This window comes from Mustelus asterias, chromosome 13 (assembly GCF_964213995.1).
Source record: "Mustelus asterias chromosome 13, sMusAst1.hap1.1, whole genome shotgun sequence".
Lineage (NCBI taxonomy): Eukaryota > Metazoa > Chordata > Chondrichthyes > Carcharhiniformes > Triakidae > Mustelus > Mustelus asterias.
The window spans coordinates 86276461-86288944 of NC_135813.1; the positions used below are offsets into that span (position 1 = coordinate 86276461).

At 40.1% G+C, this 12484-nt stretch overlaps 1 protein-coding gene across 12 annotated transcripts in view; it reads left to right on the forward strand.

The window, feature by feature from the left end:
* Window positions 1-12484, forward strand: part of fbrsl1 (fibrosin-like 1) — an 856957-nt gene that overhangs the window by 627625 nt on the left and 216848 nt on the right. The gene's annotated exons all lie outside the window — the stretch shown is intronic.

Below are 12484 nucleotides of genomic sequence, written 5' to 3' on the forward strand. Positions count from 1 at the left end.
TGCAAATGAATGTAACAGGCTACCAATTCAATATCACCCATTTTGTGCCACCACCTGAGACAAATTTCTACCCCATCGTGCCCACTGTATATGTATTCACCCACAAGGAGTATATGGTCAGTCTCGGACAGTTCCTAGTGGAGAAATCTCTAGCTATCGGATTGCAACCGCTGTGAAGCCAGTTCAGGATAGGCAGAATGGTTGTATCAGGTATAGCCAATCTGAATCTATTAAATGGTTCACAGTTTGAAAGAATTGAACCCAATACCACAGACTTGGGAATACAGGCAATTAGTCTGTGATGTGACAGGTGCCAATTACATGGAGTCAGGTAGAAGATTGTGCAAGAAACTCGAAGGATGTGCTTGAGTGATATCTTACAAAATATGGTGAAGATTTTGGTCTGGCTTAAAGAAAAGCTGATGGTGCAGAATGGCAGAATAAAAATAAATGAAGAAGGAAGTGGCTAGATAAAAGGTACAGTGAAACAGAAATGGGAGCTGAAAGATTAAACTTGGAGATGAGGAAAACTGGAAAATGAACAAGCTAGAATAGCAAAAAAAGGTCATGGGTGAGATACAATTGATGAGATGAAAAGGAAGAGAAAATGGGAAAAAAAGTTGGTACTGGGAATTAGTGGGGGAGTGGAGCATAGAATAAGATAGAGGATAGAAATTGGCCAAGTTGTGGTTTGAAAGAGAAATGGGATGGAGAGAGACAGAAAGAAAACAGTCTGCAATATCATTATTCAAGTTAAAATAACACACTCAAAGATTGTTGAGCTGAATGCTCCTCCTTAACGGGTTTGATTTCTGACATAGGTGCACAGGTACAAAAATTGTGTTATTGGTTGCAACATTAGAATGTCTGTCCTGATGGCTCAGCTGGCCAAGGCAATGGTAACTGAGAGATACAGACAAGAAGGTCTAGGTTTGTACTGATTTCACCCAAGGTAACAATGTAACCACAAATTGGCCTCAGCATCTTTGCCTGTGGTGGTGCAAATCAGCAAAGTTCCCTGCTCCCAATTGCTATGCATTGACTGCTTCACATTCATGGAGCTCAGTTAAGGATAGGATTTAGATTAGCTGTTATGTCCCTCATTGTGCGAAATCCTCCCAGTGCTCACTGTGCTGGCTCACAAATGGAGAATGATTATTTCAGCAAAGTATCAGAAGTAGGCACATCCTTGAAATGATGCTGCAACTGAAGTTTACTACCTTTAAGAGAAGGTGAAGGAGAGGAAATTAACATTAAAAAATCCAATGTATTTTGTGTGAAACTGTGAAACAAAAAGGTATGGAAATTAATTAAGATAGTTTTATAGTTACATTCCATTATTTAAGACCCACAAATTATTAGCTGGTGCCTTTGTTTGAATTTTAAATAATTATATCATTGATTTAACTGAAAGAGCTGTGCTTTTCAAACAAAACTATTAAGATAAAAATCTTGTTATTCTGTTCCCTAGTTCCTGCCACATGACAGGAAATAGAAGGTAAAATAAATCTGAAGTGATCTCAGAATTACAGCAGTTGTGTTTCTGATGGCCTTTTGGGTTTAAGTGACATTTTCTGTGATGCTGTCAGGCAACAACATTCTGTGGAATAGGACAGTCTCACTGAGAAGTAATTGCCTTAGATCATCTTAGCACAATGACAGCATTGGTGACCTGGGTTAGCAGTTTGTTTTACGAGGTCAGTCAGGAGTAGAATTGCAAACAAATTTAGACTGCAAGTCATTAATGCCAACTTTGTTAGGTTGTCCACATGTGGTCGTCATTACAAATCTGAGTACGCAGAAGAATAGGGCCTATTCATGGGAGGCACTAACGAAGCCCCACAGGGTGTCTGCTGATGGTCGGCCCATCTGGGCTGGCAGACCATACAGAAGCTGGTGACCTTAAACGTTGCATAGGAAGTGCTCTGAGTCGGTTTCCATGACCATCTGCTATTTGCTCCCCTGATGAATTTGCCTTTTATAAAGCTTGGTGCATTGGACCTCAGCAGTAGTTAGCCCCTGAGTTACATATTCTGTGTTTTCCTCTCTTTTTTTCTCTCTCTCTTTCTTTTCATGATGTTGTCTACATTATTTATTTGGATTTAGGCTATAAGCTGTGAGCATAGTCCCAAAGCTTTTATCTTGGAATCAAATAGGTTGTTTTATTTTCTCCTTTGCAATTCTGACAGATCAGTTCTGTTCTCTCACAGGAGTTTCTTTCATGTTGTGCTGCAGACAATTAGTTGTCTTATGTCTTCTTTATATATTCATGAGAGCTATAAAAACAAAGTTCTTCATGTGATGCAAGGCTAAAGCTGAGTCCAAGCTTGGTATAAACTGCCCTCATGGTACAAATATTCATTTATATGCCTACAGATGACAGCTTTTTATGGTCACTTAACAAAATGTCCCTTAACTGTCATACCACGACAGGGGGTCCCTTTTGACTGATATGCTAGGGGACTGTAGGACGCATCATTGCCCCCCCTCAGAATTAATTCTGATGCCTTTGGCTATATTCAGTTGCCATAACTAATATACTCTTCTTGCTGCTTGCACATACACATAAAGCACGAAAAAACTTGCCATCTACATCTGTAGTGCTGGTTAAACCCCCAGAGAGTAGAAAACAGAGTGCTGCCCTCAGGCTCAATCTGTTTCTTGCATTGCTATCTCAGCATTGGCTGTCTGCTGGCCAGACCTTAGGGAAGCCACTGCACGTTTCATCAAACTGTCTAAGACCCAGTGAAGCTGAGACAACCCTCTTATTTTAGCCTGGGGCAAGTTCAAGTCAACATTATATTTCCTTCCATTCAAATGTCTTTGTGGCTGAAAAGGGCAGGAGAGGAAACAGAATTCTGAAAACTCCTTCCCCTTCCCTTGATAGGTTACCACTTGCGTGTGCTTGCTTCTATCAGTGATAAGGCTTGTGGGAATTTATAAAGGACAATGTGAAAATCTCACTGATATATCAATTGCTCTTAATGCACTTTTTTGTGGCAGCCTAATATTTTGGCACTTTTGTCCTTCATGTGCTCCAAGTCCCATTAGCAGGTTTTTCTGTCGGCATGTGTGATGCATAGAACTCCTCTTGCTAGATCCCATTAACTGGAATGTTTGGTAAATAATTTGCTCTTCCCCTCCTGCCCTAAAAATGTCCCATTAGTGAGTTTTCAGTCTGATCAGGTCTCAAAAACATTCTCTTTTGTCCTTTCTTGAAATTGCTTCTTCCTGAAATTTTCATGGGAGGAAAATGTTGCCACAACACATAATTAGAGCCTATTCTGCTAACATTCCTTAAAGAATTAGAAGGCAATTGGCACAACTAAGTAAATAATCCCCTACTAGCCTCTATATAGACAGTGCTGCAATGAGCACAATGGTCTGTTTACAGTTTTGTGTTAGAGCAGGTGTTAACAGTGGGAGGAAACTGCAGGTAATAGAGCCCTTTATCTTTCAACAAGCCCCATAGCTGTCAACAGTTGCCATTCTTTAGATTTCTTCAACTTCTTATTTTGACACGAGCCTTTGTCCAACTGACAAGGGCTGCGTGGGAGGTGAAGGCCGGCCTCTTTCTTCAGTGTTAACATTCTTTTGGCAGTGCTGGAGCAGAAATTAGTTGTCTGACTTACACCAATTTTGACAGTACCAGTTTTGTTCGCTCCTTTTGAATACCTCAAGAAATATTCTCAAGAGACTTCTGTGAACTCTTGGGGTCAGTTTGAAGTCTCTCCCATTACTTAATTATACATTTGGACTATTGCACAACAGAACTGCAGTTTCGATTTTCCTTCTTTCATTTCCTTGATTCAGGGTCTTTTCTTTGCCTCTTGAATAGCAATGAAAAAAGATGGTTAGCAATGTTTCTACAGGATTTGAATTGTCCTATTAAATTCTGGTTTTCAAACATTTTTATCTAGCTAAATGTCTTTCATTACAGATGTCTTTTTGTGTTCTCTGTTTGTATGTAATCTAAAGCTAACCACACAAGTTCCTGTTTCATTTATCAAGCCAAAAGAGGTTGCTCTCTTGATTTCTTTTTTACGTATGCATCTACAGAAGTCAGCATGGAAACACCCCTGACGTATAATGGTTGGGCAGCCTTATCAATGACACCTCTTCTGCGTAAAGTATTTTTGTGTAATCTCAAGTCTGTAGCTTCACACATTGATCTATTCCAGGGAAATTATTTTTTTCTCCCAAGACATAATTCACCACAATGAAAATAAAAGTGATAATGACACCCCTGTGTGCCCTGATGTTGTGACACTGCCACCATTGTTGGAAGTTTTTAAAGCCGAGCTAATGTTCTCAGAATATCATATCAATAACATTTGAGGCTTACAGAATTTCTGAACATTAATAAGCCCAGTTAATTGTGATCTTTGTTTCCAATGAAATGGAAGACATTGCGTTAGTGTGTGTTTCCTGCATTTATGATTGTATTTAGACCACTTTTTTGATAAGTTTTTGGAGGACAATTGTGGTGATTTATTCAATGGGGTTGGAGGTCAGCACCATTTACCCTAATGCAGTCCTCAAAACATTGTGAACTCCCCCCATGAGGGGCGGAAGAAGGACAGCTGTGTGGTGACATCAAATTATAGCACCGACATATTCTGTTGTTCAGTTGCCTGGTTACTCATTGGTATGGCTCAACAAGAGAATCTAATCTTACACTCAGCTGCATTTAATATACAGCAATACTGCTAATATCTTGAAAGTAATCTCAATTTGCACTAGTAACTTCATATTTGCCAGATTCTGATAGCCATTTCTTAGTGAATTTGGAACTGGAAACCATGCCAAGAGAATATTGCAACTTGGTTAAGTGCCCATAGACTTAGTTAAGATATTATGGCTGTTGACTCAGTGTAACTTAGCTAAAATATACCATTACAATAATGTGCTTTGACCCTAACACTTTTACAATATTAAGATCTAGGCTGAAGTAAATACAAGTTTTGTATGTTTTATGTTTAGTTAAGTGTAACATTTCCTCCTGAAATCTTCTTACATGTGACCTGTCCCCCTTTTGCTGCTCTTGTTACTTATAGAATCTAAATAAGTTTATGCAAATTCAATAATTCAGGTGAACAATCTTCATGTTGAAGGTTACCGGAATCAGATATTATTGTATGTGATGAGTGTATATTGTGTTGATCTATTGGACTTTGCTGTGGAAAGCTGGTAGGAAATTTATCATGTTAAATGAAACTCCTGGGTCTTTGCAGCATCCATAAGATGCCCATTACTGTTCGTAATGGGTGTTACAGCTGAGAACTGAACAAACATACATCAATTACGACATTGTCCATTTTACTAAAAAAAGACACAGAAAAATGGACAGCTAAACTAATAAACTGTCTTCCTATTAAAATTAATTGGTCCGATTATAAATTACCTACCCTCTGTACAAGTTTGTCTTAGGGAGGCATACAATAAATGTGCTTCAAGAAAACCAATGTTATAGAGGTGTTCACATTTTACATTTCTACATTTTTACATTTCTACATTTTTACAATGGCGGGGGGGGGGGGGGGGGGGGGGTGGCTAAGTGGTATTGTCACTGGACTAGGAATCCAAAAACCCAGGGTGATGCTGTGGTGATCAGGGTTCGAATCCCGCCATAGCAGATGGTGAAATTTGAATTCCATAAAAATCTGGAATTAAAAAGTGTGATGATGGCCATAAAACCATTGTTGTAAAAACCCATCTAATTCACTAATGCCCATTAGAGAATGTAATCTGCTGTCCTTACCTGCTCTGGCCTATGTGTGACTCCACAACAATGTGGTTGTCTCTTAAATACCTTCCGAAATCACCTTTCAAGCCATTTAGTTCCGGGGCAGTTAGGGATGAGTAATAAATGCTCTTCCAGCCAGCATGAATACAATTTTTAAAAAATACTCCCTTCCTATCCTGAAATGGCTCATTAGGATATAGTACCTTATGTACCTCGCTCAATCAGCCCTCTTCTTCTGTCAGGTTATTGAACAGTGCCCTCTCCATGTCCTCACCCAAGACATGCGAGAACTGGTTTCTGCAGCCCTATGCAATGAGGGGAATATTCCAGCCAAATTTCATTTTTCTATTATATATTTTGTGACTACTGGAAAATCTGAATGCTGGGTCAGGTCACAATTGGGCTGGGCAGTGATGCACTCTGCGCTCGCGTGGCCCGGTGATATTGGCTTTGATACTCAAGTTTTCCCTCAGTGTTTGACGTACTTGGCTGCCTTGATTTTTGAAATGGGACTTGAACCCTGAAACCTTTGATTCAAGAGGCAAGAGTGCTATCACTTGAGTTACAGCTGACACTGTTAGATATGCAGACATGAATACTTCAAAAGAGGCAGTAAGCTATGATGGTTTAATTTGATAGTAAGGAGAGTTTTCGAGTGTTTCATTCATTCAGTGGATGTGGGCATCACTGATTAGGACAGCATTTATTGCCCATCCATAATTGCCCTTGAGAGGTTGGTGGTGAGCTGCCTTCTTGAACTGCTACAGTCCATGTAGTGTCGGTACTGTGCTGTTCGGGAGGGAGCTCCAGGATTTTGACCCAGCGACAATGAAAGAACAGTTATATATTTCCAAGTCAGGATGGTGAGTGACCAAGGTGGTGGTGTTTCCCATGTGTCTGCTGCTCATGTCCTTCTAGATGGTCGCAGTCATGGATTTGGAAGGTACTTAGTGAGTTGCAGCATTGCATCTTGTAGATGGTGCACCGCTGCCACTGTGCGTCGATAATGGAGGGAGTGAATGTTTGTGGATGGGGTAGCAATCAAGTGGCCTGCCTTTTTCCTGGATGGTGTTGAGCTTCTTGAATGCTGTTGAAGCTGCATAGGAACAGGAATAAGTCATTCTGCTTGTCAAGCCTGCTTACCATTCAGTTAGGTCATGGCTGACCATCCACTTCAATGCAATTTTCCCATGCTACTGCCATATTCCTTGACGTTAACAATCTCCAGAAATTCCTCCTCACCTCAGATATAAATGTCCTATCCCTTATTCTGAGATTATGTACCTTGGTTGTGGATCCACCAGCCAGGAATAACATTCGATCTCCATTCACTCTGTCACGCCCTGCAAGAACTTTGTAATAATCAATGAGGTCCCCTCTCATTCTTCAAAACTCTAGTGAATTCAGGCTCAGTTTCCTCAATCCCTCCTCATCAGACAATTCCCCATCCCAGGGATTAGTCTGGTGAACCTCTGCTACATTCCCTCTATGGCAAGTGCATTCTTCCTTAGTTGAGGAAACCAAAACTATACACAGTATTCCACATGTGATCTCGCCAAGGCTTTACACAGTATAATGTTTCTTCCTTTGATAGTTAGGAGTTTTAATGGTGTCCGGATTATAGAAATGTCTCTCTTCACACTCCCCTGAGGGTGATTTGTTTGTTTCTCACCTTCACTTTGGAATGTAGCCCTGCACTTATTAAGCAGTTTGCTCTCAGTTCAAATTGCAAAATTTCCAGTCAGTTGAAAGCTGAAAAATTATATTTATAATATATTTTCAAAAGTAAAGGGGCATATATAGCCTTGTGACTGGCTTCAACTCCATTTTATCACTCAGTCCCCATTTCCCTTACTTCCCTGGGAGACCAAATACCTGTCTATCCCAGCCTTAAATGTATTCAACAGTGATGCATCATTCAAAATTCCAAAGATTCATAACCCAAAAATTTCTCGTAATCTCAGTACTAAATGAATGGCTCCTATCCTGAGACTGTTCCCCATGTTTTAGACAACCAACCAGCGGAAACAATTTCTCAGCATCTACCCTATCAAGCCCCATTCAGAACTTTTTAGGTTTCTATGAGGTTGCCTCTCTTTCTTCTAAATCCCTGAAAATTAGAGTCCAATTTACTTAGCCTCTCATCATGGGACAACCATTTAATCCCAGCGACCAGTTTCATGAAAGTTTGCTGCACCACTTCCACAGCAAGTATATTCGTCCTTAAATGTGGAGACCAAAACTGCACCCAGTACAATCACAGCAACACTTTTGTTCTCGTTCGCCAATCCCCTTGCAATAAAAGCTAACATTTGCCTTCCTAATTGCTTGCTGCACTTGCATACTAACTTTGTGTTCCTTGTACAAGCACACCCAAGTCTATCTGAACACCTAGACTTGCAAGTTTCACACCTTCTAAAGAATAGTTAGCTTTTTCTTACGACCAAAGTGAATTTTGTCTCCTCCATTCATGGCTTATGGTTAACACTCACTGGGCCAGCATTTATTATGTATCCCTATTTGCCCTTGAACTGAGTGGATTTCAGAGGGCATTTTAAGAGTCAATCACTTTGCTGTGGATCTGGAGTCGCATGTAAACCTGGCCAGATAAGGCGGCAGATTTGTTTCCCTAAAGGATGTTAGTGAACCAGATGGGTTTTTTCGACAATTGGCAATGGTTTCATGGCCATCATTAGATTTTTAATTCAAATTTCACCATCTGCCATGGTGGGATTCAAACCTAAGTCCCCAGAACATTACCCTGGGTTATATGGGATGCAGTGGTATAGTAGTATTGTTGCTGGATTAGCAATCCAGCGATAATATTACTATGCCACTGCCTCCCTTATGACGTCACACTTCCCTACATTATAGCTGGTCTGCCATCTTGTTGCCCCTCATCTATCCTTTCTACAATCTATTTGCAGTCTCTGCACTTTCCCACCTAGCTTGGTATCATTAGAAAACTTTGATACATTGCTCTCTATCACTTCAATTGTCATTAATATAATGTAAATAGCTGTGACCCCAGCACTGATCCTTAAGGCACTCCATACTCACTGTAGACCAACTGGTAAAAGTTCCATTCATGGCCTCTCTCTGCTTTCTATCCATTAAACAATCATGCTAAAATAGTACCCCTAACTCCACGAGCCCTTATCTTGCTTATTAACCTTTTATGTGGCACCTGATCAAATGCCTTTTGGAAATTCGGGTATACTAAGTCAACTGGTTTTCCTTTACTCTATTTGCATGCTCAAAAAACTCTAATAAATTTGTTAAACAGATTTCCCTTTAGCAAAACCATGTTGTGACTTTTACAACAGTATTTTTTCTAAGCTGTGTATGGAAAATTAAGGTTTGAAGAAGTAGATCGATTAACTATAATCTATTAAATGGCGGAACCGGTTTGAACAGTTGAACAACCTTCTCCTGTTCCTATGTAAATATATGCCCTTAAGCCTATCTGTACTCAAAGTAACATCCAAACCTTGAACAATGCAGAAGTAAAATCAGGGATATAGGTAAACTGTTGCTTTAGTGAAGCCCACATCTTTCCCGCATATAAAATATATTCAGTACAGTGTTATGAAAATGTAATAAAGGAATTGCTACTTTTAAGACTCAAAAAGCTCTCATTGGTGAGCTTTCCTTTAATAAATTGCATTTCCCAAGATCAGACCTTCTGCAGTCAAGTTTAAATTCATTTTCTTAACTCTCCAACAGATATCCTTCTTGGTGAGAAGAATTTAAGACTAAGAATATAATACTGAAGTACATGTGCTGGGATTGCTGAACTATGCATTGATTATAAGTAACATTTATCATAACAGTCTACACTGCCCTCCCAGAAGGCTGAATACATTTTAGCTCCAAGTTTAAAGTATTGCCCATTGAGAGGGCCGTACACTTAAGATGGTTCTATGCTCCACACCATCAAATGCCAATTTCAAGTTTTGTGATGAAAATGCACAATGGAACATGTAGCCATATTTATCTTGCAGTGTCAGAAAATTAAAATACCTTCGGGCGGCATGGTAGCACAGTGGTTAGCACTGCTGCTTCACAGCTCCAGGAACCTGGGTTTGATTCCCGGCTTGGGTCACTGTCTGTGTGGAGTTTGCACATTCTCCTCGTGTCTGCGTGGGTTTCCTCCGGGTGCTCCGGTTTCCTTCCACAGTCCAAAGATGTGCGGGTTAGGTTGATTGGCCAGGTTAAAAATTGCCCCTTAGAGTCCTGAGATGCGTAGGTTAGAGAGATTAGTGGGTAAATATGTGGGGGTAGGGCCTGGGTGGGATTGTGGTCGGTGCAGACTCGATGAGTCAAATGGCCTCCTTCTGCACTGTAGGGTTTGTATGATTTCTATGATTTCTCTGGGTATGTTGAAATTCAAAGTTTTGGTTGGAAGAGAAAAGCAGATGTTGGTGAAGGTGCATATTTGTGAGCCTGCAGTATTCCTTTAGGAAAATTGCACAAGCCAACCTTTGGTTTTCGAGGCATGCTGGCACTAGCTGTAAGTATCCCTCTATTCCACTTCTAATTGAAAGAAAAGCTGAAAGTCAAATCTCTGGATTTGACTTTCAGCTCAATGTCACTAAACGTATGGTTATGCTGCACTATAGACATCTGACCTGGAAACTACCTGAACTCCGAGTTCTGAATCTGTAAACCACCTCCAGATTAATTTATTGTGTGTAACAATTTGAACATGCACCGTTTAACCTAATAGAAGTCTCAAATGGCTTTCTACTTTGTATTAAGTTGAATCTTTCTCTGCACCCTAGCTATGACTGTAACACTATATTCTGCACTCTCTCGTTTCCTTCTCTATGAATGGTATGCTTTGTGTAGCGCGCAAGAAACAATACTTTTCACTGTATGCTAATGCATGTGACAATAAATCCAATCAAAATCAAATTGCATGTGCCAAATTTGGCTACCATTTGTGTTCCATTCAGATGACCTTTCAGCTATTGCCTTTCAATCTGGGATAAAGAATGGCTGTGCCATTGCCAACAGGCATAACAACCATGGGCTAAAAATAAGTATTACTGTAGTTGTGGTACTGTCCTACAGAGCATCTAGCATGGCTGGAGGAATTCCATTCAAATCGCACAAGGTGATATGAGCAAGGATTATGACCTTTGATATTTAAGCCATGACATTGCTCTGCCTATGGTGGACCTGTCGCTGTAACTTGGCAATTTGCACTTGTACCATCCATTTATGGAGACTCAAAAATGGCTAGCCTGATTAACGGTTGCCTTTTAGCATAGCTGGAATGTCCGCCATTTCAATCTCAGAAGAGCTGTTATATTAACCAGCCTGGCACAAGTATGGGTGGTTAATTAATTTTGCTGCAGTTAGCCAGTTGATTCCTTCAAAACATACAACAGAACTGTAGAGGGTGCAGTTTTGTATAAATTCTTTAAGCAACAAAAATTGCCTTCACATGCATAGTAGTCCTGAGAATTTAGGAATATCTTGTAACCTAGCTTGTGGGGCCTGTATAACTTGGCTGCAGAACTATTATATGTGCCCAAAAGCCTTGGGGTCAAATTGCATTAGGAGGTAGAAGGTGAATCCAATCTTTATGATACTTGGGTCACTGGATTGTCTCCAAGTACTTCTGTAGAACTGACACAAATTCGTCATTGCAAGACAGCCGATAAGCTGTGGCGGAGGTGGTATATCATATTGATTGAGATTTGTTACAATGTGACTTTTGTTCCTCATTTATGTGTAAATTCAGTGCAGAAATGTAATGTAGCAAATGAGTAGGAGATTGGAACCAGTCAAAACCTCTGCAGGATAAAAACCTTGCATTCTTTTGCCTAGAATTTTGTTTTGATAATTGACTCTGGAATTTTTTTGTGAAATACCAGTCCTCCCACATATCAGACATCATGATGTAATTTCAGTGTTATCTGCATGATGTGCTGTTGACTTAACTCCTAAAAGCTAGGTTTCACTGTCAGGCCACAGATTACTGTACAGCCTACCAGGTGATAGAGCAGCGTGAGTCTGAATACATGTTTAGTTAATCTCATGTTCCAATTGTGTACGAAAAAGTTTTGCTTTTTTTTAAAAGATTGCTTGGTTAGCTAATCCCCCTCTCTATTAAACAGGGTAACAGTATTGTGAATGTTTCAATCCAAATTGATCAGAGCGTAAGTGCTTCCTAGTTACTTAGTGAGTGACTACAACGTGTTATGTTAATGAGTAGGACATACAGATCAGGAAGTTCCCAAATCTTCATCTGTTTGTGTCCTAAATCAGCTAACCTCAGTTGGGGAAGTGGTGGAATTGGAACACAATTCGTCTCGGGTCTCTTTGCCCAGGAAAAAATATCAATCAGGGTTGCCGCTCATGGTTGTTAGCCAGTGAAACCAGGAATTACAAGTGTAAACATCTGAATTAGGAATACCAGACTATGACAGTGTCACAATTGACTAGTTTGTCAACAAGCGCTGTCTTAGCTTCAAAAACAGTGGCAGGAGTGCCCTTACAACAGCACCTCAGTATAAATAAATTAAATGTATTCAAGAGGTGGCTGGATATAGCACTTGGAGCGAATGGGATCAAAGGTTATGGGGAAAAAGCAGGATTAGGCTATTGAGTTCGATGATCAGCCATGATCGTAATGAATGGCAGAGCAGGCTCGAAGAGCCAAATGGCGGCCTCCTGCTCCTATCTTCTATGTAAAAGTGAGGAAATGTAACTTAACATGCTTTTTCT